Source organism: Equus asinus, chromosome 6, assembly GCF_041296235.1.
Source record: "Equus asinus isolate D_3611 breed Donkey chromosome 6, EquAss-T2T_v2, whole genome shotgun sequence".
Taxonomy (NCBI): domain Eukaryota; kingdom Metazoa; phylum Chordata; class Mammalia; order Perissodactyla; family Equidae; genus Equus; species Equus asinus.
This window is the reverse complement of record NC_091795.1, coordinates 19,726,813-19,754,250: the sequence shown is the minus strand read 5'-3', so window position 1 is coordinate 19,754,250 and position 27,438 is coordinate 19,726,813. Positions and strand designations below refer to the sequence as shown.

The 27,438-nt window shown below is 49.7% G+C and overlaps 1 long non-coding RNA gene across 3 annotated transcripts in view; it reads left to right on the top strand.

Annotated features, from left to right (window-relative positions):
- The window catches only part of LOC106838541 (uncharacterized), a 304,473-nt gene that overhangs the window by 58,671 nt on the left and 218,364 nt on the right, over positions 1–27,438 (top strand). For 2 of the 3 annotated variants that reach the window (XR_006529459.2, XR_011503879.1), the window contains exons 2-3: positions 1,743–1,958; positions 22,736–22,995. This is a non-coding gene — a long non-coding RNA (uncharacterized lncRNA). The remainder of the gene's footprint in view (positions 1–1,742; positions 1,959–22,735; positions 22,996–27,438) is intronic. The other variant, XR_011503880.1, reaches the window with a different exon arrangement.

Below are 27,438 nucleotides of genomic sequence, written 5' to 3'. Positions count from 1 at the left end.
CCGATTTTAACTCACGTTAGAAAATGCTAGCTCATAGGACACAAATCAGGAAGCTGGTTTTCCCAACAGACTCATCTGGGCACTCATTCTCCCAGAATGTCAGATACCACAGAGCCAGGTTGGTCGTCCCTCAGAAAGCCCGGCATTTCACTGCTGCTAGCAAAGGAGGCTTTGGAGAAAAAACAAAGGCTGCAGGAGTTTATGTGAATCAGCTCACTCCTGTGGACAGGACACGAGGGGAAAGATACTGAGGAAAAACAATACAGAATCTCAAGAAATAAATACAGACATCGCAACTGCCACGTGAGTGTCCGGACAGCAGGGACTTTGGGTGTAAGAGAAGCTTTGCTCCCTGTGACTCAACAGAACTCTGCCAGCAAAGGCTAGTGGGTAAAAAGGGATCTGCTCCAGATGTGTTTGGGAAGCGCACAATAGACTAATTTAAATGGCTCTCTTTATTTCCTAACTTTGCAGGGTCTTCTGTACGCGACTGTGCATTGTGAATGCATCTCTAGGGGATGGATGGAGCTTTTCCAAAATCATGCATCCCTCTCCTTTTCTGCGGTTGTCAAAAGTCAGGAGATGTGGAGGGGCAGGGGCAGCTGGTATCTCTGGTGAACTCAGGGTTGCTTCTTGGGCAGGTTGCATGTGGAGGGGATGGCAGGGTACCCAAGGAAGCCCTGACTAGTCATGGGCAGAGCCCGTCCTTTCTCTGCCCATCGCTAGCGCCTGGTCAGAGAACATCGCTGGAAACAGTGGGCAGGCCTGCGTCCGACCTCCCTCCGACCTCCCTACCATGGCAGTGCTGTCTCTGGCCCTCTCTTCCTCCTCTGAGGGTCTGAGCAGCAGATTTAATCACAAAGCCGGCTTGTAGGTCTATGGTCTTTGAGGGAGATGACGCCATCCATTTTTCTGAATCAGCGTGTCTCTCTGTCTGTCTTTGGAATTATCTTTTCACTTATTTGGGAGAATTGAGGATTGAGCTTCTGCAGACAATGTGCTGCTTGGAAGCCAAACTGTACCAGTCTCAAGCGACAAAGAAATTTTTAATAGACTCCTAGTCTTTGGAGCTGTTCTGAGCCCTGTGCTGACCTCAGGGCCTTTGCTTGGTCGGGGGCCTCCCTTCTCGTCAGTCCTTCCCTCCACCTCTCTGGGCCTGTTCAGAACAAGCTTGTCTGCTCATGATGCTTTGATGTACCTGAGAGGCCAGCTCTCCTGGGATGGGAAGAGGAGAGGGGACCTGAGCTTCAGCCACTGTCTTCCTTGTCCCTCCTCGCTGGGCTGCAATTCCACAGTGACCTCTCTCAAGTCTCTTTGGACCCTTGGGGAGGGGTGCTCGGGGTTCACCTGGGCAAACACCAGGCTTGTCCTGAAAGTCCGGTGTGACCCTTCAGCGAGGCCAACAGGAGCAGTAAGGAAAGAGCCTCAGCGAGCCTCAGGAACAGACCCTGATCAGAGGGCCAGAGCTGGCTGCCGCTTGTCCGTAAGCAGGCAGTGGGCTTCTGGGAACATCTGCCTTTTCAGTCTCTTCTCAATTATTTTTAAACGGACGCCCTGCTCCTCATCACCACCCGCAATTTTTGTTGATTATCGCTATTTGAATAGATGCTGATAAATTTGATCCCCCGGCTTCCCATGGCGTTTACCATCTATCTTTCCCTTTTCGGTTTCCATGTACTAGAGTGACGTCTCTCAGTGCGGTTGGCAGTGACCTGTGTTTTTCATGCGTGTTTTTGTTTCAGAATAACTGGGAGATGAAACAGGAAGCTCTATGACACACTTGATCGAAAATGACACAGACGTAGAAAAATCAGGACTCCAGCACCTCTACCTGCTGTCGGCTGCTGGAAGGCAGGTGACAGCTTTGCCCTGGGACCTGATTCTAGCTGCCGTGGACTCCAAGGGCCTCCGCATTCGCTGATGATGTGTCTGCGATATTGAGGTCGTGGTCTAGTCTGGTCGGTTTCCTATTTATCTGGCGAGTCTCTATGTGTCTTAATCCCTTTTCCTCCATTAAAAGCAAAACTAAAGAAAAATGAATTGTTTGTTATTAGCTATATTTAAACACTAATTTAAAGGATACCAAATGGCCTTTGAGATTAATTTCTACAGGACCACAAGTAAGCCCTACCATAACCCCACTGGTCATGATGACATCTTTAGAAGAGTGTTGAACTTGAATCTCTTATTACTCAGCCTTGCTTGCCCTGCTTTTCCTTCTCCCCCTCTAGAAGACCTCTAGAAGACCTCCCAGTCTGTCCCCAGCACCTGGTACTGGGTCAGTAATGGCATATTGACATTTAAGAGAAAACACTGGAAGACATTTGGAAGTCTCTTTCCACACCCACTCTGATCATGGCCTCCAAATGGTGATCTCAAAATCGTCACCAACCTGAGCTTTCTACTGGAGACCTCGGTCTTCTCAGCTGCTCTTTCCTTCCCTCCACACATCAGTTACCCATTCACTTCTTCATTCCGCACAGGTTCTTTTGGGGTGTGCTATGGGCCAGGTTCTGGAGACAAGGCAGTGGGTGGGGTCAACTCCGCCCCTGCTTCCCAGTACCTTGCGCCTAGTATGTGTGGGCCTTGCTGGGGCTTCGCTCCTGAAATGTAGACAAGTGCCGTGCGGTTCTTCATGAATGGATGGCACGGTCGTTTCATTTAGATGCCCCGATTTCGTAAATCCACTCTTCAAATCCGAACCCCTGGAATTGGCAACTAAACATTCCTTAAAGTGGGTAAACGTCAAAGCAGTCCTTCTGTGGAGTCTCACTCTCTTCCCCACCCCTGCGTAGGAAATTTGACCCTCCTGGGGACCTGGCCAAAGAGGCCATTAGTAGTTGCCTTCCAGTGCTTCCTGTCACTCTTCCCTTTCAAGCTGAGCAGACATCCAAGAAAAATTTAAAATGACCTGTTGTACAGTTTCACACTTCTCAGAATTAATTTATCATTAGGGCCATGACAATAATCTCAAAACCCATTACGTGCCTGGCATGGTGCACACCGTGATGCATCTCCGGGTCTCAGCCCGAACGTCCCCTTCTCAGGGAGCGCTCTCTGACCACTGTGTTCCGAGAAGACCCCTCCACCGCACCGTTTCTCTCTACCCCATGACTCTATTTTATTTTCTTCATGGAACTTGCCAGTATCAACAATTATCCTGATTGTTCGTTTACTAATTAGCCGTCTGCTTTTCACCTGCCCCCCAAATTCCAGCTCTATAAAGTCTGTCTCATCCCCCGGTGTGTGCCCAGCACCTGGTACTCCACTCAGTAATTATGTGTTGATTGGATCCATTATCTTATTACTTCTCATGACAACACTGTGATGCAGAGCAGCCCAGTACTCTGACAACTGTTAGGTAGATGAGGAAGTCATGAGTCCATTTCCCTCTGATGAGGTAAGGAGGTAAATGGAGCAGCCCAGGTGAGGACACAGGCCTTCCACCAGGACATCGCCCAGCAGAAAGGGTCAATCGCGAACTATCTGCTACCTGGATAATCAGAGTCTGAAACCAAACTTTGCCGTGCTAATAAAGGTCCTTCAGTGAAATTTTATTTGCGTGTGTTCCTAGAAGATTAAAGGCAGCCATGTAGTGGAGGGATGTGTCCTCAGTGGGGCGTGTGGCGTACAGGGCTCTCATCCTCGTTCTGCCAACTCTTGCCTCGGCAAGTCACCCGACTCCTCTGGACGCAACTTTCCTCAGCAGAACACTAAGACCAGATGAAATGCTTCCAAACATCCTACCCTGCCCTGAGATTCTTTTATGCACCCATCCCCCTGCTGGCTCTTTTTCTCTGGCTTCTAGAAAAGGAGAAGGCAGTGCAGAAGGATGTCAAGAACAGCAGAGACAAAAGCCTTGGAGAGTGCAAGGAGTCTAGGCCCAGTTGTGGGTTTGTGGACGTGCCTATGGGGTGCTCACATTGATCTAAGGCAGCCCCTCTGGGCATACCCCTGCCCCGATACAAAGGGATCCCGTTGGGAAGAACATTTGCCCCCACCTGGTCACCCCTCCCCTGTGTGTTTGAGCAGAACTAAACTGTGTCCCAGAGACTAACCCACTAGGGTATTTATGACCTGGAAAAGAGGGAAGTCATAGGCTCAAGGAGAAGCAGAAATAGCTCATCCAGTGTTTGCAGGATAATTAGCTCACAAGGATGACAGGAGAAGGAGCAAAAGGAAATTCAACACGCGATTCTAGGTGGTTGGAGCAGTGGCTCTGAGCCCCACCCAGACATTAGAATTACCCAGGAGTCTTCAAAAATCCAATGCCCGGGCTCCACCGGGAATAATCACACCAGAACTTGGGGTGGGAGGCAGGCATCAGTATTTTTAAACTCCCCAGGTAATTCTATCGTGGAGCCAAGGTTGACAGCTGTTGGTCTAGGGCTATACTGTCCAATATGGTAGCCACTAGCCACTTGTGTCTATTGAAATTGTAAAATGTGGCTGGTGTGACTGAGGAACTAAATTTTTAATTTCTTTTTATTTTAATTAATTTAAATGTAAATACCCACATGTGACTTGTGGCTGCCATATTGAACAGTGCAGATACAGAATACATGTATTATCATAGAAAGTTCTACCAGACAACTCAGTCTGGGGGCCCTCTGATGCCTGTAACCGCCAAGTGAAATGACACTGAACCTGAAAGATGTCTAAGGTAATTCTCTGTCTGTTCCCTTGACTAAGGTCTGCTCTCCCGTCTTGGGCCTGCAGCATATTTTTCATCCACCTTTTAAGCCAGGGCTCGCGCAGAATGAGAGTGACATGCTTTCAAAGTGCTGCACAGTAGGATTGAAAAGAATTTAAAATATCGCAGAAATCTAAGGCCTTGACCCAAGCCACGGTGGCATTCACGCTGGCCATTCACTCCGTTTGCATCTTTGAAGACGCAGGCCTGGCAAGGGAGCTTTCTGTATGATTATTTAATTACTGTAATCCCAGAATTTGGGACAGTGGAGAGCAGGCCTTCCAGGGAGAGCCTTCGGGAAAGCAAATGGCCAGAGGAGGGATTTGGAACGTGGAAGGGGTTGGGGCTCTTGAGATGGGCTCATTGAGGCCGCTCAGCAAGCTCAGCCAGTTTGGGGTGAGAGCTGGAGAAACAGAAGCCAAAGCTGAATCATTTTCTGCTTATCTCTCACAGATTTTTTTTTTTTTCTTTTTTTGGAGGGAAAGCACCTTACGACAAATAATCATACTATTTTGAATTTCAGAGCTTTCCCTTTTTCAGAGCACTTTACCACCTCTGACTTATTTTGTCCTCACAACAAGGCCAGAAACAGAAGAAGGGAAGGGGTTTTAGCGCCCGTCTAACACCCCAAGAGAGAGCGCAATATTATGGAAAGAATTGAAAAGGCAAGGTGAAGACTGGAGTGTTTTATCATCTCTCGCCACACCCCAGTCCGTAGTAGCATAACTAGAGTCAAACGTACTGAGGCGATATTGTACTCCTACAGTCGACTGCGTTTTTAAAAGAAACACAGGGCTCCACTCTGTTCTGTCTTGTCTCGTCCCAGCCTTCTAACTCTTGAGAGTTCATTCTTTGAGGCCATTTTTTCCTCAGAGCTTGGTGTGATTTGCAAATTTGACAAATATGCCTTCAGTGTCTCCCTCCAAGTTATTTTTAAAATGGTGAGTGAGACAGAACACAGGACAGGGCCCTGTGGCTCTCCATGGGAACACTCCTACTTCCCACCAAAGGACATAACTGGTGCAAAACCAGCCACAGACCAACACGGTCACCTTGGAGTCCTCAACCTTCTCTATGTGTTGAGCTGCAGAGAATCATTTTGTGGGGAGAAAGCAGTGAATAGTCTTTCCACCTGAGATCTCCTGGGGGCCCTGGCCAGCCTGGCCGTCTCCAGCAGCCGAAGTGGGAGTAGAGGGAGCAGGACTGACACGATGCCACGAGTGGCCCTCTTTGGGATGTTTGTCCTACCAGCTGTGAATTTTCTGACTCTTGCCGTCATCTGGGCCATCTTTTGTGCCTTATGTACATAGGATACAATGAGAGGTTTTCAGATGCTTTACTGAAAGCAAGACACACTTTCTGGGGCATTCCCCTAATCGACTGTTCTGGTGAAGCTCGTCAAAACAGGAAATGAGGTTAGCATGGAATGACTTTCTCTTAGAGAACTTGTGTTGCCTCTTCGAGACCACCACTTTCTTCCCAAATGCTTGTGAGCCTCGCCCAATACGTCTTCCGGGTTTGCCCGGAAATTGGGGTCAGTCTGCCCTTCTGGAGTTTTTAGAACCCATTCCTTTGGAAAACGGTGGTGATATTTGCTTGTTCCCAGCCTTCCAGACCCTCTCCCTTTCCCTCCAACGTCTCTAAGATGTTTGCAAGGTGCTCAGAAGTTAGATCTGCACAAGCTTCGAGCACAGCAAAGGCATGCTTTGCTTGAGTTAAGAGCTCTGTGCACATGCCCAGGCTGAGGTGGTCACACGTGGGCTCCCCACACGGGCTTCTGGTAGCTCCCACCTCATGCTGTTTGGTTCACATGTTCCCTTTGCATCTGACATGCCAGCAAGAGAAAACAAGTCCCGTGGTGATGAAACCTTAGTGGGAGCAACCCTCTTTCTTCCCCTGCTCCACGTGTGAGCCTCGGGCTCAGAAATGCACTGTAATCGAAACAGCTGGGCCTGGCTTGGTTCACGTGAATCCCCATGTTGGGTTCTTTGACTCAGTTATCAAAAGCAGTGAGGGTTTCATAGTCTGGGCGAGCTGCGACACGATCTTTGCTGAGGCTTTCTGACAAACAGCTCTACTTGAAATTTCTAGATTTCAATGTCTTCTTAATACTGAAGGACTTTTGAGTCACCTCTGCTTTTATCCAGGAGTAGGGAGTCAACCTGGGAAATGTCTCGCCTTGACTCACAAGCGTCTGGGGAGGACTGAGGTCTCCGAATACAAGATTTGGATGACCTCTTGGAGGTCTACCTATGCCTTATGCTTTCACTTCTGTAATCATGGTCTGCTTCTCTTTTTACACGACTTAGTGGGATCTCAAAAGCTGTTCTGAGTCCCCGTGGCTGGAACGGGGCACAGCCATTCCACACCCTCCCCCTTAGCCTAGTGTCCCTGCCTCGCTCTCTCCAGGTCTGCAAGTGCTGTGTTTTAAGCACTGATTACCTAAGTATGTGGATTAATAAATGTGCACCTTTAGAATAATCCCAGCTACCAGCTGAGGCCCTAGTTTGCTCCCGATACAACTTTTGGCGTTTCACAACGTTGTTTCCCGTCCTCATCACAGGCCCCAGAGGTAGAATTATTATCCTTTTTTTTCAGTTAAGAAAACTGAGTTTTAATTTGCTCCAAATCACAAAACCAGTCATGTGGTGGTGCATCCTGGATTCAAATCCAGGCCACAGCCCATCTCTCTCTCATGCTGCCTGCTTGTATTTTATAAATATGTAAAAGCAAATGCCATTATTCCTTAAAAAGGACTGTGAATGATAAGTGACAGTTGGAAGGAAGATACCAGAGCGTAAGTGAAAACAGGGGGTGAGTGACAGTCAAATGATGGTGCCAAGTCCTCGGCTCCCCTTCTTCTGCAGCAGAACAGCAGGCGGATGTAGGGGCACCTGAGGCCTCTCCGCGGTGACCGCCGACAGCTGTGTCAGCCCTGCTCCCGCCAGGGTGGTGTGACGATCCTCGGAGAGGGCAGGGATGTGGACAGACTCTGTTTTCTGGAAAGTGCCAGCTACTCAAAGTGCAGTTGGTAGGTCACAAAGGCAGAGGTCCCCCGGCCCCTTGGCACCAGAATCTGCATCTCAACCAGGCCCAGCGAGACTGGTGAGCACAGCTGTTAGCTCTGCGCTCTGGGCCCCTGAGGTCAGACCTCTGTGGTAACACCTTTCACCTCCCAGCCCCGCGTGTGCCTGCCTTACGTAGGTGGTGAACTAGGTGGTGAACGATGTTGGTAAAGTGAGTTTGGTCTTTATGCTTCTGAGGAGCTGGTTGGGGGGTGGGGAAATCAGTTCCACAGAGGCTCCCAGGGGTCCCAGGCAGGGCTCCCTCCTCAGCTAACCGTGGGGCCGCTGGGGAATCAACGAGACAGAGAAGAAGAATGGGCTAGGAAACCGTGGAATGAGTTACTCCTGTAGAAGGGGTTGTTGCTGCCGTTTGAGGAGAAAAAGCAAACATAAAGGAAATATACCATCAAAAACTATTAATATGACCCCTCCAACCCTTACCTACTCTCAGTCCATTATGCAGGAGAACACTCCTCTGTAATTATTGTCCCTGGTCCCTGTGGGTGAGGTGGCCGTGTGCCCCCGTTTGCCCACGACAGTCCCATTCATGCCTATTAGAAATCAATTAATGTCCAATAATTGCTTTCGACTCTGGCTTTTACTCAGACATGTCCTGGTTTGGAAGTGAACTATGTGGTCACTCTATCTTGAGGTCACCTTATATCTGTTTTGTTATTTCCCCAAGAAGCTGCTTTACAAACCCTGACCCCTTCACACCGCCGTCATCTCTAAGAAGGAAGGGCGTTTGGCAGCTCGCCTGTGGTTCTGGCAGGGCTGCCGTGGAATAAGTCAAGTCAACAATGGGGGAGTGAGAATGAGTGTGTGCACGCATGTGTGTGTGTGTGGCATATGTGGGTGTGTGACATGGTCATGTGGGTTCTGTGTGAGTGCACATGCGGTACATGTGGGGATGCCTACATGCATATGGGTGGTGTGTATCTGTGGTGTGTCTATGGTGTGTGTGTTTGTGTGCATTTGTGCCTCTGTGTGTTGTGTGTGCTGTGGTATGGTGTGTGTGGGGTGTGGGTGGATGTGAGCGTGGGAGTCGGTGGTACCTGTGCATGTGGGTGTGGTCTGTGGATGGATGGGTGCAAGTGTTGCTGCGTGTGGTGCGTGTGGTGTGTACATACATGGTGTGTGTGGCTGGATGTGGGTGTGGTGCGTGTGGTGTGGGTGCAGGTGTCTGTAGCTCACAGTGTGTGTTCAGAGTGTGGATATATGGCATGTGTACTTTGTGTGTGGCTGAGTGTGGGTGTCTGTGGCGCCTGAGCACGTGTGCATGTGTGGGTATGAACGTGGTCACTGTGTGTGTGGGTCTCTGTGTCTCTGGGGTGGGGAAATGTGGGGGAGTCTGTGATATGTATGTGTGCATACCTGTGTTGCATGTGTGTATGTGTGTCTGTGTTGTGTGTGTGTATGTGAATGTATGTAGTGTGTGCAGGTGTGTGTGGGGGTGTCTGGTGTGTTTGTGGGCATATGGGTGTGTGCATGTGGATGTGTGTAGTGTGTACAGGTGTGTGTATGGGGGGTGTTTGTCGTATGTGTGTGTGTCTGTGATGTGTGTCTGTGATGTGTGTGGGTGTCTGGCGTGTTTGCATGTGTATGCGGGCAGGCGGGTGTGGACATGTGAGTGTGTGTGCTGTGTGCAGGTGTGTGTGTCTGTGATGTGTGTCTGTGCATGTGGGTGTGTTTGCATGTGTATGCGGGCAGGCGGGTGTGGGCATGTGAGTGTGTGTGCTGTGTGCAGGTGTGTGTGTGGCTGTCTGTGGTGTGTGCAGGTAGTGGAGGGTGTGTTTGTCTGTGGAGGGATGTGAGGGCGTGCTTCTTGAGCGTGTGAGGGACAGCAGATGTACATGTCCTGGGGGTTGTTTGCAGACCCGTGCAGAGCTCCACATGGCACCTCCAGAAGGGAACCCATTCTGCCCCCCAGGAGGGGCAGCCTGCTGGAGTCTCTGGGGAAGTCACTCTGAGCAGTGGCATCGATGGTTGGGGCTGGGTGAGTGCAGATCCTGAGCCACCTCACCCGGAGCCCTTGAGGGCAGGACTGGGTCACACTGCTGATGCCCTGCTAGTGCCTGGCGCACAGTAAGGCCCTAGGAAAGATGTGCCCAGGGCAATGCCACCTGACCGGAAGCCCCTTCCTTCTGCCCAGCTCACTGACATAGAGGCACTCGAGGAGTGTTCTGGCTCCGTTTCACATCTTGTGTCGGTGTCAGAGGAGTGATGTGTCCCCTGCTGGCATTCCCAACAACGCCTTCTCCAGGACAGACTGCAGAGGTGGCCATGCCCAGCCAGGCTGGGGCCCTGCTCTCGGTCACAGCCTATTTCTGCACAGATCTACTCCGACGCAAGATGCTGCCACAGGTGAGGGTAGCCCACTTGGCCCCAGAGCCTTGGGCCCCTGACCCACTGCCCCCAGGGCCTCCTGCCCTGGCCCTCTCCTGCTGTCCCCTCTGGACGAGCACTCATTCATGGCAGCTAAGGGCCACCTGACTTATCTTGACCTGTCTCTTCCTGAGGCAAGAATGAACCAGGGAAGGATTTCTGAGGACCTTTTTCCGAGCTGGGCACTTCCTTTAGGGCTGCAGAAATGGCGACTCCATAAACTACAGAACTGGGTCGGACGCGACCTGGTTCTGGTCCGCACGGTCTCTGGCACGTTGTCTGCTCTCTCCAGCCTCGGCGTCCGAGTCCACCGAGTAGGGAGACGAACGCTCCCACGCTGGCACGCGAGGACATTTGCAGTAACGTAGGAAAGTGCTCAGCACAACACCTGGAGCAAAGCGCAGACTCAGTCAGTGGTGGCTAGCATCACTGTTATTTTAATTTATAAAAATTGAGCTTCTCTCTAAATAAATGTATCGAGAAGTAGTAAAAACATGCCATCAGTAAAAATACTTCAATGGGGTCCTAACGACCTTAACCATAAAATATAAACTATCGAAAGGAAGAAAAGATCTGGAAAGCAGGGGTAGCAGAGACAGCAGCCTCCGGGGGGACAAAGTGGCAGAGAGAGAGCCGGAGAGACGTGGGCCAGCCTGCACGGCCCGCTTCCTCTGCATGCGACAAGCGTGACACAGCCCGATCCTGCATCGGCCGGGCCAGATGCCGCCGTATTCGAACACTGATTTGCTTTAAGGTAAATATTTTGGTGTCTTTCTTTTCCTGAACTTTTAACCTTGCTGGTAAACCGGGTACATACAGTAAATGAGTTGTTTTTCTGAGAACTGACTTTTGAGGAAATAGGAAAAAAAAAGGGATTTTTATTAGCTAATTGTCAGTCCTGTGCGTGATTGAAACTCTCATTATCCTGCTTCTGAACTCGGCTCCAGGAGAGTTGGCCACCAAAAAAAAAATCACTTATTTTAATTTATGAAAAAAAGCCTTTAAAATGTGTAAATATACCAACTCAAAAATAGCAAAACTTACAAAAACAATAGAGGGAGGGAAGTCATTCTGTAGAAGGTTTCTGAGACAAGAAAAACAAGCTATCCAAACTCCAGTTTGTTGTTTCTAATTAGAAAGCCCCTCGACCCAGTCCCTGTGGACTCTGGTCCTACGCTCACCGTCTCGAGCCACTTCCACTCGTCGTAACTTCTTAGATATTGTAACGGAAGCAAAGAGGGCACCTGAAATCCTGGCACAGAGTGACCCTGAAGACACACTTCTAATATCCAGGGTGCTATCTTTCTCTCTCCAGGCAGGGGGCTGGCAGAGCTGCCTTTGTTGACAAACACTGCCTCTGCCAGTGGATTGTGCAAGAATACTTTATAAACGAGAACAATGACAGGGAACCAGCCAGAACAAGGAAGATGTGGATTCAGCATGTGCTTTTCACTGGAAAGTGTCGTTTGACCTCTGCCCTATAATTTCCTTAACTGTTAAAGGAAGATCTGACTTTTTGGCTTTCAAGCCTCACGGAGGTGCTGTCAAATACACACAGTCCGTATCACGCTTTGAAACAGTTGGAGGGAAAAAGAAACCGTCTTCAGGCTGAGTCGTGATGGAGTCTCATCAGCCTCGTGGCAGATGATGGCACGTCCTTGAGGGTTCTTAAGCCCTGAAAACGACCCAGCCTCAGAACAGCTCTCCCTCTTCCCACTGCTTATGCCTACAGCCTGTGTGTCTGCTCCATTGGATGCCAGAGGAGCTGCTTTCAAATAACGCTCCCATTGGAGGGTAAGCTGAGGACATCGAGAAGAAATATCTCAAATCTTCTAAGATATAGGATGGTATTGATAGGGTTTTTAAGACAGTTTCTCCCTGCCTTCTTAAAAGACGGAGGAAGAGGAGAGGAAGGGGCAGAGAAGATGAAACAAATCACAGCATCTTTTCAAAAGATGTGATTGAAACAAACGACAAAGCGTGTTCAGAGAGCCAGCTCCTGGGAAGTCAACGCGTATCACTCTCGGTCCCCATTCTTCTCTCCTCTTTTTTCCTTTCAGAATAAATCAAAGAATCGGCTAAAATCCAAGTTGTGTGTGTGGTGTCTTTATCTGATGGACCGCGTACTTCTAATCATAGATTATCTTTGCTTGTAAAGCACCCCCTTCCTGTCCTCTGGGGACATTACTTGTTTTAATGTTAGGAACATGCACACATACGAGTCTGCTCTGCAGAAAAGCATCGCTCCAGGTCTTCAGTCCTCTGCAATTCATTTAGAGGTTTAGTTCTGGGAGGCCTGAGCTGGCCTGACGGCTAGCAACCTGTTCCACATGTGCCAGTATCTCTGCAAACAGCCAACTCCCAAAGCCAACAATGGGGAGGGGGGCATCAGGGAAATACTAAAGAATGGAAATTTCATTCATTTCCCAACCCTTATCCTTCACAGTTGATAAGAATGTCAACCGATGCAAAGTTTGTTGAGACTGGTAAGTTTGAGGATTGTGTTAATAAAATATTTGTGAGAAGTTTAGTGGCCTGTGGTTAAGGCTATCTCCCCCCCGACTCCATCTTGCTTCATTTGCAAGTATTTATTTATTTATTTATTTTATTTTTTTTTAAATGTGTCTCTTCAGCTTGAGTTTTTTTTTTTTTTTAAAGATTTTATTTTTTCCTTTTTCTCCCCAAAGCCCCCCGGTACATAGTTGTGTATTCTTCGTTGTGGGTTCTTCTAATTGTGGCACGTGGGACGCTGCCTCAGCGTGGTCTGACGAGCAGTGCCATGTCCGTGCCCAGGATTCGAACTAACGAAACACTGGGCTGCCTGCAGCGGAGCGCGCGAACTTAACCACTCGGACACGGGGCCAGCCCCCATTTGAAAGTATTTAAATTGGAAAATTGTGTGCCATTTTAAGATGCACTTCGAATCTTGAAAAGTCATTTTGTGTGGTGCCTGTTGTCACCGGTCTTGTTGGTTGGTTGGTTCCAGTGTCTACAAGGCCCCGCCTCTCTCGGGTACTAGGGAATGACTAGGGCCATGGCTCTCTAGCCAGAGGAGGAAACAGTAGTCTTAAGGCAAAGACTAAAGGCTACATGGGTACAGCTCCTGCGTGTGTGCACCGGGGTGCGTTTCTATCTTGAAAGTTCTTTGCAAAATTACATAAATACTTGTAGATAAGTTGTGGTATGCTCAGGAACACGCCTCATTATAAGAAAGGTAGATGTGAACGTATTCCTTCCGCGGGTAAATACATCTTCCCCAACAATTAATCATTACAATTGCTAATCACCTTCGAAAGCCTTCAGCCTTTCTCTCTGGGTTGCGGGGGGGCAGGACGACTCCCTCGGTTTATTGCCCTAGGGTAGCAAGCTGGGGGGCTGCTTCTTTGAGTCTAACTTCCTGTTTCTGGAATTTAGTTCAGGCAGGGAAATTCTAGTGTTTACTGGGGAAAAAAAATCTGTTAAATCTGTTGCACTGGCTGAGATGACAAAACAAACACACACCCAAGTCCTGGAGCCTCTTCAAGGAAAGGTTGTGAACTTAGAGCATTCCCCTCAGGTGGGACTTTGGGATCTTCTAAGTGGGTAACATGTTGGGTGTCATTTAGATCTCCTAGTGCCTGCACAGTCACGCACCGCAGAATGACGTTTTGGCCAACAACGGATCGCATACACAACAGCGGCCCCATAAGATTAGCCCCATGCAGCCTAGGTGTGCAGCGGGCTATACCATCCCGGTTTGTGTAAGTACACTCTGTGATGTTCACACAACGATGGAGTTACCTAATGACACGTCTCTCAGAACGTGTCCCCGTCATCAAGCAACCCATGACTGTATAAATAGAACAATTCTTAGCCTGATTTATGCCAGTGTTTGTAACTTTGGCATAAAATACAGTCGCCTCTGATCCACTCCCCCCAAGTTCAAAGAGAAATGCATCTTTCCATCAAAATGAGACAAGAATCTAATTATTGAAAATATACAAGCATATTTGTCCTACAAAGCACTCCCATACACTCATCCACGGCCCAGGGAGGCAGGTAATAGCCTCACCCCCATTTTAAGATGAGAAATGAGGCTCAGAGTGAGCAGCAACTTGCCCAAAATGACCCCGTTAGGAAGTGGCAAAGCTGGTACTCAAAGTGGGTCTGTTTAACCAAATCGTTTAAAACTGTAAACTAACAGTTTGTGAAACAACCCTATGTGGTTGGTGTTACTGTCCCCAATTTATCGCCAACCCACCAGGCCCAAGGCAAAGTCATACAACCAAGGATCAGCGCGACCCGTGGAGAGAGGAGCCCGTCCCTCCCCACTCCCACCTGCCTGGTAGCCTAAGTCAGAAGATGAAGGCCCCTGAGCACTGCCAGGGTCGCACACCTCCTCGTCTCCTTGTCCAGACGCAGGAGGGATGCATGGTCAAGAAACTCCTTCTGGAAAGAGGTTTCCTTCTGAGCCACCAGTGCCGCGCCCTTCACTCCGCGAGACCTGAAGGCAGCACCTGCCTGGACTGACAGAAGGGCGTGGCCCTCCTTCTTTCTGTTTCTTCATAGAAAGGAGGTGCAAAAACTCAGGGAAAGGGAGGCTTCCATTTTCTGGAGTCACCAGCCGTCAGCTCCAGGAACTGTCACCGGGACGCCCCTGGCAGCAGACCTCAGCCCAGAACGTGGGAGTTTTCATTGGGAATTCTCAGAGCTCCTCGCAAGGCAGTACAGTGATCGGGGGCTCCTGACTCAGCCTCGGGGCCTCTGTGGATGGCACTGTAAAGTTCTATATGTTCTAGGCAGAACATTCCAGGCAAAGTGATGCAGTCCTAGCACGCTGCGATCAACTCTTTTTTTTCACAGACGGCTCGTTCCAATCCCTCCTTCGACTGAGCTCAGAATGGCAAAGATCAAACACAGTTCCCCGCTCTGGTCACCCGTGAAGACTTTTTTTAAGGCTCTGCACACTCACACAAAACTCGAGAACTTGATCACTGTGAGCTGACAGGGTATTTTTGAAAAGAGAGAGGCAAGAATCCTTCTTCCCCTGAAGGTTCCCATCCATTGTTGAGTAAACATCATAAATCTATTGCTGAGAGACAGGCTGCATGTACTCAAATTACCTCCTGCTACAATTTTAGCTTCAAGTTTTAATGCCCCAAACATGAAGAACGTCGTATCTCAGCACAGGTCTGATTAATGAGGCGACTTTGCCAACTTCGGGGTCGGAGAGCGGCTCCCCACTCCCTTCCTTTTTTGCCTCGTGGCTTAGTAACCACTTCAGCAAATTTCCCCATTAAATATACAAGGCGACTGAGTGCAATAAAAACGAAAGGATGTGGCAGATAAACACCAGCGTCGCTCCGGGCGGACCTTGCCGGCTGACAGAGAGCAGGTCTGCTGAGTTTGCCCCCGGAGTCCCAAATGTTCCATTGTGACTTCCAGGATAAAGCTTGCTCACACCTTGTCATTTGCCCATGGGTCATCTTTAGGCTGCGGGGCACCTGCTTCCCAGGAGGTCGTGTGGTTCCTACATGGAGCAGCCGGACGTGTCCTAGTTATGTGTGACATGGTCAATGGCCACATGTGGTGTCTGAGAACGGGGTTGAAGGTCACACTCCAGTGACCTAAATTAGCACCTACCATCCAACCGGGAAAGAAAGGTGCTTTTGTCTTGCCCAGATGTTGCCTGCCCCCTGAATATGATTACGTGTCCCTTGAATGATTCCTGTATAGGAATCATATCTGTTGAACACTGAATGCATCTGCTGGGCACACGTAACAAGAAGTGCTGAGTCCTCGGCAGGGTGGCGGAGGCGCTCTGCATACGTGACCTTATTCACTGTCCGCAACAACCCTGTCCAGTGGGTGACATTATCTCCCTGTTTCTCACACATAATCAGGCTGAGGCTTATGGGCTGACAGAACTTGCCCAGTCACAGAGCTGGAATCTGAGCTCTGCTCTGACTCCAAATTCAATATTCTTAAGCAAGAAAACTCCTCTCTCCCTCCCCATCGCTGTTCCTACTCTCATCTTCTTCTTTAACACACAGACACACACACACTACACACTCTTCTTTACACTTGAACCCTGGTGTGGCCAGTCGTATCAGCAACTTACCACAGCACAACCTGCACTGGTCCAAATTACAGAGATTTAGAATCCAAATTTTCCAGGATATTGAGGCTCCATAAAATCAATGTTTTAGGTGAGTTTTGATTTTCTTTTAAACCAGAGTTCAGCAAACTTTTCTCTAAAGGGCCAGATAGTGGATATTTTAGGCTTTGCAGCCCATATGCTCTCTGTCACCACTAATCAGCTCTACCCTTATAGCTCAAAAGCAGCCACAGGCAACAGGTAAAGGAAGGAGCGTAGCTGTGCCCAATAAAACTTTATTTACAAAGACAGGCAGTGGGCCAGATTTGGCCCATGGGCCACAGTTTGAGACCCCATAGTTTTAAACCCAAGCCATCATTAAAAGTGTTATCAACACCCTGGGATTTTAGACCTTGGTCTGTCTAACCTGTCAGAGGCAAGACTGGGTGCCAGGGCCCTGGTGGGTGCCTAGGCGGCAGAGGATCTTAACTGCTGAAGAAGCACTGGGACCAACAGGGCTCCTACCCCTAGGTGGCTAGGCCAGCAGGTCTCAACATGCGATCCTCAGGGAGAAAGCCACAAGCATTTTGTCAAAAAAGAGTTCTCTGGACTAGTAAGTTTGGGAAATCTTAGGTTAGACAGTTAAACTGTTTCCACTACTGCAGGACTTCTCAGGGCCTTTAATGTGCTGATGACCATTATTAACCTCTAGGAAGGGAAAGTTTAAGTCTCACAAGCTTGCCAGACCTTTGTGCACACTCTTTTGTGTGCAGAGCTTGTCTGCAGGATACTCTTTGGGAAGACTGCTCTAGACACCAAGTCCTAAAGTTTTCATACTGTCTTACTTTTCTACCTCTTCTCCCAACTATTCCTACTTGATGGCCCCACCTCAGTTGCTACCACCCACACAATAGCCCACTGTATCCTCGGAGCCATACTGTGGTCCTCTCAGGGACGTGGGAGGCCCTGCCTCCCCATAACCCTGTGTGGATGTGCTCAGCTTGGAAAGGCAGGGCTGGGCTGGAGGTTGGTGCATCTCTTTCCTTTGTTTCTACAACTTGCTGCTTGAAGGTCTGGCATTTATGACCCCCTAGAATGTCCCAGGAGCTCACGAGTCTTCCTGGGCTTCTGGTTGAGAGACTGAATAGAAAGCCCCCTCCCATAAGAACACAGGCCCAGAGCTTCATGAAGCCAGAGGCAGGAGCACTAGTCGGGGACCTCAGGGACTCTGATGGGAGCACAGACACAGGACATTCATGCCTGGAAGGTCATTATCTCCTGAGACCTTGGTGAGAAGGCGGGACCGGGAGGCATGGAGTAGCTGCTGTCATGGAAAAACTGTCCCATGAGAACAGTTCTGTGCCAGACTCTTTAATTCTTGAGGAGCCTTTGGCTTGTCCTCAGTAAAATGGAAACGCTGATGCCTGCCGGCCTGGGGCCGGATCCTGGGGGCCTAGCGGAGGAGGAGTGTAGGAGAGAGCTTTGCAAAGAAGCCTGAGGCATTGTTTGGAGGAAGAGTCTGCGGGCAATTTAGACTTTTCTGGGTCCTTCTGAGGAGAGAGGCATGGTGGCAAAGTTTGGGGTTTGACCCAGGCGACACCCTTCTCTATGCATATGCTCTAGTCCCCAGCACCCAGCCCACTCTCAAAAACTAAGCAGAAAATAAACAGCCTAGAAAGCTCTAGCAGTCTGTAAAGGCCCCCAGTGACCAGAGTGTGGTGGTCAGCCGGGGAGGGACCCTCCCTCTGTGCAGCGGGGAGGGGTTCTGAGCTTTACTTAGCGTGTTGTAATATTTTATGAGGAGGCTGTGCATTATTTCTCTAATCGCAAGTTACTTTTGAAACAAAGACAAAGGGAATCAGGACAAAAGATGCGACTTTAGGTGCAGACTCGTTTCCACTTCAACAAGACGAGCGAGTTCTGTGAAAAGCATCAGACTTGAGCTGTTATCGCCTTGTTTTGTTTGTTCCCTTTTTTTTTTTCATTTTTGTGGCCCTCTGAGTTTCCTAGTAGTGATTACTAGGAAAACTCCTAAATCAAATCGAAACAACAATGACATAAGCAAAAGCAAAGAACCAAATCACCACCAGCACAAGTCAGACCCCCTGGGCTAGTGGTGTTTGGATGGGCCGTGTTTGTGTGTCTAAATGCACCTGCTTCCTTTTTTTCTCTTATTTCCTCAGTACTGCTGAGAATCTCTCCTTCTTGTCCAGGGACCCAAAAGGCCCCCTCTGGGGCGGGGCCCACAGGAGTCTTGGGCAGCACATTCCCAGGAGAGCCCCGTCTCTCCTTCCCCCCTCCCCCCCCCCATGAAGGACCCTCCTCAGCTGAGGCCTCCCCCCCAGGCAGGCGCCTGGTCCTGTAGCCAGGTTTCAGAGACAGCCTTTTGCGGCTGTTGCCCTCATCCAGAGAATCTCAGTCTTTCAGACGAGACCCTCTGTGGCACAGTGACCCCTTTCTTATTGGGAATGAGTCCACGGGGGGACACTGTCCCATTAGTGGGGCCCTTGTATTTCCCACTTAGAGAGCACAGTCCCGTTTCCTCCTGGGGTGTGAGAAATTGGTTCTAATCCTTCTGTCTCCACGATCTTGCCTCCCCAGCCCCTGACTTGCAAACAGGCCCAGAGAGAGCTTCCAGGCCTCCACCTGACCCAGGCAGGGGAGGTGAGCATGGCTCCCTCTCACTGCAGTGAGCCCGTGAAGAGCAGGGCAGGTAAGAGAAAGACAGGGGTGAGTCCAAATCCCAGCCCTGCCACACCGAGCTGTGTGATCCAAAGCAACTCACCCCACCTCTCTGAGCCTCAGTTTCCCCATCTGTAAAATGAGGGCGACACCAGACCTGCCCTGTGGGGTTGTTGCAGGGGAGAAGCGAAGCAGCGCCAGTGTGGAGGCTGGAGCGGAGCACAGTGGGGGTCTTCTGAGCCGGGTCTGACAGCTTATCAGGAAAGGCTGCTGCCCGTCCATCCAGGGGAGGCTGTGCCAGATCAGAGGGAAGCGCAGCAGCCACTTGAAAGGACTTTGACTCATTCTGTGGTAACCGAATGTGCAGTTCAGGAAGTGCTTCATAAGAGCGAACTGGGCTCCAGCCACCCCCTCGTCCCCCTGCCCTCCGCTCAGGTTCACCGTGCCACGACACTGTTCCCAGCAGCTTTCCCACCCGGCATCAGCGGGCATCCACCAGCAGTGTGGACAGCAAGACACGTGCGTGTGCACTGTGAGTCCGCTGAAGGCAGACAGGTGTGAGGGGCTGTGGGCTCGTGGACAGACTGCCAGACCACCTGGGCTCAAATTCCACGCTGGCCCTTAGGCCGGTTGCGGGGCGGCTCTCTGAGCCTCTTTTCCTCATCTGTAACTGGCACTCCTGCGTGTCAGGCCAGTGAGGAGCACTCAACAGGCGCTGTGTCATTTACCCATCACAAACAGCTCTGCAGGAAAGTGCTAAACTTCTCACCATTTAAAAATGGAGAAACTGAGGCACCTGGAGGTTATGAAATGCCAGGGCATGTGGAGATGATTCCCCGACCTGGAGTTTGAACTGGGGAGTCATACTCTAGAGCCTGCCTCCTAACTGCTGGCATCTCGAACCTGGCACACAGTAGGTCTTCGCAGTTCCTAACATAAATGGAAGAGCCGCCGGTTTCTGCTGGCCACACATGTATGTTGTGAGTGTGGGGGGAGAGGGAGGGGTGGGGCATCTTCACTCCTGCTGCTGCCTCACTGGCGGGCAGGGAGTGGTTCTGAGCGTGGAGGAACCTCAGGGCTCAGGGCAGGCTCCTCCCACTCCCTGTGGGATGCCCCCTAGCCTCCTGTACTGGCTGCCCTGGGAGTAGACACCGCCATGTCCGCTGCGGCCACTCGGACCCTCCAGCCCCCTGGAGCTTCCATTGAATGCTCCTAGGGCAGCGGCGGCAGCAGCCTGTGGGTGCAGTGTGCAGAGGCCAGAGAGGAACTCCGGAGTGAGGAACCTGCCAGGGAGGCAGGCGCCAGTGGGGACCAGAGACTCAGTGGGGTGGGGAGACCCGAGAGGAAGAGGCTGCCCTGGCCTTTAGCTCCCATCTGCCCTGGTCGTGTGGGGGTTCTGGGGGCGGGGGAGGAGAGGAGTGAGTCGAAGCAGGAGAGTGAGTGGGCGCCCGTAACAGTGGCACAGGACTGCAGAGCTGGGCTGTGGTCCGGAAAAGCAGATCCTGTGTGTCCCCTGCGTGGCAGGCCGGCCTGGGGAGGGAGAAGCAACTCTGCCAGTTGAGTCAAACGCTGCGGGGGGGCCGGGGGGGGGGGGAAATGGGGACCTGTCCTAGTTCCTCATTCAAGGCGCACACCCTAATTCCCAGGGCAGTTAAAATCCTGAGTTGCCCAACTTCATCAGGGGGAGCCTGGCCCTTCGGAAGCCACCAGGGCCCGATCTGTCTGGCCTCCAAGGCCGGACAGTGACCCGCTGCCTGTGTCCCAGAGCCCACGCGCCGGGGAGGAAGCTGCCGCTCCGACGGCCCAGACACAGCTGTTCCCCATTCGTCATTGTCAAGCTCTGATGTCTTTGGGGACTATATTTGAAGGTCAGTTCTGACTGTTGTAACCAAAAAAGCAAAAGGAAGCAAATAACTACAGGCCCCCTTTCTTTCGGGACTTTTTTCTCTGCGTCAGTAGAAAGCCATCCTGGGTTAAAGGGAGCTTGGACCAAATCACCCTCCCCCACCGCGAGTCGCTAAAGCGTCTCCCCTCCCCCTCTTCACACCCCGTTGTGCTGAGAAAGGTTGAGATAAATGCATTTGGGCTGAGGCTGGAAAAAAATGAGCCAGCAGGAGTCCTAGCCTTTTCACTTGGGCTTGTTTGCGCATGTTTGGAAGGGTACCTGCGACCCGGTGTCTCTGATGCTCTGGGGTCAAAATGCCTCGGTAATGGCAGCTGCTCTGCGACAGCAGCACCATCGTTACCTTCCAGCCTTTAGAGGCTCCTGTTCTGATGTGGATGTTTCCAATACGTGCTTGTTCATACGATCAAGACGGCAGTTCAGACTCTCGGGAGCTGTGCAGGTGCCCAGGTCCGCCCTGAGCGTTCTTGCCCCGCCGGGCGCGGGCCAGCACCAGCTCCAGCACCCGCTCCAACACTGGCTCCAGCTCCAGGGCTCGCTGCGGCATTCAGAGGCTACGACGCCAGCATGGGGTTCAGAAGGGCGGTCAAATGCCCTGTCTGCTGGAGGCTGAGGGCTGGCGAGCAGCCCCTTTGAAGCTAATGAAGGATCACAGCTTGTACCCAGGCTATGCGGAACCCTGGAGGACTCTCCTGTTTAGGAGATGTTTCAGGTGGGGAGACCAGGAGGATGCTTCCCAGCAGGAGGCTGGGTCTGGATTCCTGGGATGTGACAAGTCAGCCCGTTGGCCCTTCTCTACCTTCCTGTTTTTCTTGTGCAAAATGTTCTAGTTTCCCGTGGCTGCTGTCGCATCCTTGGTGGCTGAAAACAGCACCAATATATTCTCTGACAGTTCCGGAAGCCAGATGCCATGATCAGTTTCACTGGGCCAAAGTCAAAGTGTGGTTCTATGCACAGGCTCTGGGGAGATTCAGCTTTCTTGACGGTTCCAGCTTCTATAGGCTTCCTGCATCCCTGAGCAGCACCTGGAGAAGCCTAGTTGTGCAAAGGGACGAGGAAAGCTTGTCAGGAGCTGCAGTGGATCTGGGGCCACCCAGCATCGTTCCCATCTGTGCAGCACCCACTTCCTCCGGGGCAGCGCCCCTTCCTTCCGTCGTGTGGTGTCTTGGGGAGGGGGTAGATCCAATGCCACACAGGAGCTAGAAGTGCCGCCTCTTCCTCTCTCTCGGTGCAGCCAGGGGTGGACATGCTGCCAAGCTCTGTCATTGGGATGCTCTTGCCTGTGTCTTGGGAGCCTATGTTGTTCACCTCAGCACAGACTCCCTGGTCATGTGACTCCTGTGTCATGCCTGTTTTTGCCATTCCTATTCTCTGGCCCCCCGGGCAGCCCTTGGAGCCTGCCTATCCCCAAACCTATAACCCAGCCTTTCCCGCAATTCTGGGAACTGCCGTCCTCTCACCACACAGGCCCTTTGTGGTAGAGTTCACAGGTGCAGATTCTGTTGCTTGCACTCAAGACCTGTGATACAAGGATTGTCTACTGTGTTGAATAAATGGAGGACCTGAGGACTCATTTTAGTGCCATCTTACAAATGGGCTAATGTGTTTGGTAACCAGGTCCTGGCATCAAGGCCCTGGCTCCTGTCAATGAGGGGTGTGCCTGGGGTGCGTTGAGGGAGGGGCGGTGATGCAAGATGGAGTCGGCTTCACCGATTTTTGCCCCGGGTTACCTATCATACAACAGCAGGCTCTTCCATTAAATAAGATGGTATCTTTATTACCAGAGCCCTGATGGGGTTCAGGACATACTACCTCCAAATATGACACCTGGGCATATTGAATATTTTCAGCTGAAGGGCTTTGGGAAAAGGGCAGAAGCAGGAAGCTCCCTCTGACCTCCTGTCCTGCCTCGCCCTTCTTCCCTGGAACAGGTCACAAAGCCCTCCTGTGAGAAGTGCCCTCCCTACACCTGGAGGAGAGGAACAGCCTCGTCTCCGAAGACAGAGACACCAAGAAGAATCCTAACAAACGGGCCTGGCTGAGTCTCCTCCAGTTTACCACGATCACCTCACGCTCCTTGACCTCTCCTCTTCCTCCACGACTGTGCTCTCTTCATCCACCCCAGCATAAAATACGCAGGTCCAACTGGTTCTTGGGGGTCTTCATTTCCTCACAAAGGCTCCCATGTCAGGTAAAACTTATATTAAATAAATTTGTATGCTTTCCCGCTCTTAACCTGTCTTTGTCAGATCTTTATCTTAATCTGTCTTTTGGGACAAAAATGGGCGAGAGGACCAGTAGCAGCAGGAAGGAGCCTTTGTGAACGCTGACAGGGTTTTTGTTTTCGCTTCATCTCTGAAGCACCTTGACATGCAATGCATAGTTGTTGAATGAATGAATGAATCCATGAATGAACAAATGAAGGCTGCAGTCCAAACCATCCTCCCGCTGGTGGACTGCCATCTTCATCTAGAGCTGCAGTCACGCCTCAGAGATGAATCCCCGAAACACAGCTGAAGCACCCTGAGCATTACCGTGTCCTTTTTCTTTTTGTGACTACATTTTTCCCCAGCAGGGCTCACGTGGGCCAGAAACGACAAAAACTCAAATCCCCAAATCAGACTTTCACTTGAAGGTGTGAGGGCTTAGAAGAGTAAAGTGACTATTGGCACCATATAATTTTTTAATCATTTTGGAATTACGTAGCTCTAAATAAAACAACAACAAATAAAAGATACTGTTTATCATCAGAATTGAAAGCTATGTAAATTTACAGATAACTCATAGGTGTTCAAAAAGCCTTCTGAACTCTGGGTCCTCTTGGGAACTCCCCCGGTATCTGGTGTCGTTGGGTACCAAGACGAGCAAGGCAGACAGATTGTAGCTGACATCCAACGAGGCATGGGGCGGGGTGGGGTTGATATCAGAGAACACAGCCAGGAGAACAGGCTGAAGCAAGCAGGGCGCACATGGAGGCGTCAGCATCCGGAAGCCTTTCAAGGAGAATGCTCTAGAACAGGAGGCAGCTGCCCTGCAGCCAGGGAGAACCTCTGACCTACCACTCTTGACTTACTGGCAGCGGGACGACGGCATAGCCTGCATGGAACTGAGAAATGATCCGGGATGCGGGGCTTTCAGGGCTAAAACGGGGACAGTCCCAGGCAAACGGGCATGGTTACTCACTTAAATTCCAACCCGTCTAGAATTTTCTGGTGATGAAAGCACCTCACCCCCCTGGGGCCACCGAGAAGCCCCTCTGGTCCACTGGTTATGCCTGGGGGGCAGGGCACAGAGGGTGGAGGGAGCGTCTCCCTGCCTTTCCTTCCTGGAGCAGAAGCGAGGGCTTCTCCAGGACTTTGGATTCTGAGGTGGAAAGTTGAACACTTAAAAACCTTGAGGATTTCATGAGAATAGTAAGATTTTATTTTAACAATAAATTTTCGTATTCAACAAAACGCAGACTTGTTTCGCAGAGTTGGTACTGAGTCAGTGTGGAAAATATTCTTTCGCTAGAGGTGAAACTGCGCTGGAGTTCATTTGAATTTCAAAGGGAGAAAAGTTTATTTTAAGTGAGCACAGCTCATCGAACCCTACCGTAGCATGTTTTATTACTGGGGGTACCCCTAGTGCAAAGGCACCCCGAAAGCTGGCTTCGGCGTCCTTGGAGTCTCCGGCCGCTGTCTCCCCTCCTCTCTTCTCATGGGCTGCGCCTCTCATGGCCCAGCTCTCGTACTTAGGTCCTCTCGAAATACAAGATTAGCTCAACTGCATGCCGGAAGTACAAAAGACTGCAACTTTCATCTCTTTTTTAATATCTAAGCACATCTTGCGCTCAAGGTCCCTTTCCTATTGGTAGCAACAAAATCTTTTATTTTACTGCCTGACGATTTCTCAATCTCTACTGTTTCAAAACTATGGCTCAGTGACGTTTAAGTTTCTATCGCCGCCCAAGGTTTCTTCTCGCTTCTTCCTTTCCAACAGCCAGAAGTGGGTCTGTGTGCCCCGTAGCATTCAGAGAGGAAGGTCCAGCCTCAAGAGGAAGCAGGGCCCCGCCCTCCTGGTCTTCAGGTCTTGACCTCTGACCTCACCATGTCCCCCTGCCTTAGCGTCTACGTCTGTATTTCCTCTCAGTCTGTACTCACCACGGGCACAGCATTGAGGTCTGCAGTGACTGTGTCTATCCTCAGATTGGCTGGGACGTGATCCATTGTACGACTATACCACAATTTGTTTATCCATTCACCTGCTGATGGCCACTGGGGTATTTCCAGTTTTGGAGTATTATGAATAAATCTGTGAAGAACACGTACAGGTCATTTTGTGGTCAAATGGTTTTCTCTTTGGGGAAAATACCTAGAAGCAATATGGCTAGGTCATACTGTAAATGTATGTTTACTTTATAAGTAAGCGCTCAACAGTTTTTCAAAGCAGTTGTGTATTCCCTCCAGCAAAGTACGTGAGTTCCAGTTGTGTCATGTCTTCGTCAACATTTGGTGTGGTCAGTCTTTATAATTTTAGGCATATTCTAGTGCATGAGAAATGGTACCTCACTGTGGTTTTAGTTTGCATTTCCCTAATTATTAATTATCTTGAGCTCCTTGAGTACTTTCTGTATCCTATATAGGAAGTCTTTGCCTATCCCAAGATTGCAAAGATCTTCTATGTTTTTTTCCACAGGTTTTATAGTTTTAGGCTTTTACTTTTAAGTCGATAATTGATAAGCCTAAAAGTATATTGCTTAATTTTTATTTGAAGATCTAGATATTTTTGTTGTTGATTTCTAATATTGTCAGAGAATATCCTCTTTATGATATCGTGTAGACAGCAAGCCAAAACAGTTAACAGTTGTCTTTAAAGAAAATACGGAAGGACAAAAAGAGTAGTTTGTTATTTTACCCATATATTTATCATTTCTGGTATCTTCTTTTTAAGTTGAAGACCTACGTTTCCATCTGGTGTCGTGTCTCTTCAGCCTGAGTAATTTCCTTTCGTGTTTCCTGATGAAGAAGTCTGTCAGCTTCATTGAAAATGTCTACATGACCTTCAGTTTTTGAATGATCTATTTTACTGGAGCTTCTGATAAAATGTCAGGCGTGAGAGCCCGCAGAGGAAACCTGTATAAACTTAGATCTCACCCAGTGCGGCTCCTCCTTTCTAAAGTCAAATTCCCTCCAGTTTCTGCCTGCTGGTAGTTGTTTTCCAGTGCTTTCAAATAGTTGTTTTTTTAAATGTTTTGTTCAGCGTTTCTAATTGCTATCTTCAGGAGGATTGGCCCAGTAGGAGCTACCCCTCCATCATCAGAGCCAGAGCTTCTTCTATACCCATTTTAAGATTTTTTAATATATTGCAAAATAGCTTCCATAAAGATGGTACCAAATCAATTCTCAATGATAGTAGATGAGACCCCTTGGCAGCCCTAATTTCTTAAGCTGGATATCATGGAATGCCTGAACCTTAGAGCAGTAGATGCAATAATTCCAAGTTCAAGGGCCCTGGATCCCAAATAGATTCATGAAGATAGCTCAGGGTTGAAGGATAATTTCTATAAGTTGTAAACACTATTTCTAAGTATAAAATATACAGGGACCCTTAATGAAAACGTTAAATGTCGCTACTTTGGGTTGGAATTGCATCTTATTTTTCATATAGATGTTGGTTTTCTCTTACTAGTCAGGACTATTGCGTGACGGTTAAGTATGTTTTTGGTCAACTCAAACTGGAAAAACGCATTCTGTTGATAAGTGAAGCATGGCTTTTAGGATATAGGAACCTTAGGGAGAGAGTGAATAAGAGGAATTGTTGGTGGCCCTGGGCGTTTTGGGTAGTGATGGGCATTGCTTGCAGAGGAGTTTAGACTTCATCGTTGGGTCTATCTTTGTCCATGTAGCTCTGTCAGCTGTAGCTTTAGCCTCTTTATTTACTGAGCCCCAAAGAGATGAAAGAACTTGCCCGGAGTCACACAGACTTACTCTCACTGTGGGTGCGCAGATCAAAACCCAGGATCAGACTTTGTTCTGAACACATGGCGCATTTGAACTGTGGAGGACTGATTCTGATATCTACCATGGTTCAGAGTGAAAAGTAGGAAAGGACAAACTCAGCCTGGAAGGGTGTTTAGAGAGCCATTCTGGGGGCACGTTAGTGACTGGATGGACAGTCACGTTCTTTGATGTGCCTGTGATTCCCGTGTCATTAACTTTCAGAGGTAAGAAAGAACAGATCGGAATCCCGGTGAGCAGATTCTAATTGAGCGCAGACCCATTTATCTCGCTAAGTTTTCCTTTATTTGTCTACGATGTCCATTTCTTATATTTTGACGCTGGATTTGAATGTGTGTGTGTGGATTCGCATCAACCCCTTCTAGCAGATCTCCAAAGGCCAACAGTTTCCACCTTTTGTATCAGCAGGACATGACTAGAGTAAGGCAGATGCACAGACTGCTTCCCTTTGATAACCTCTCCAACATCCATATTCCGTAGCATGTATTTTCTGTCGCAAACTTAGGTTTATTTCACCACATCCGGGAAAGTCAGGGTCCCCATTTGAGGGCGCGATCATGAAGCCGTGGAGACATTTTGTCAAAGCCCTATTGCTTTAGTCATCTCCCCCGGAGATCCTGGGCGCCTTTTGCGGC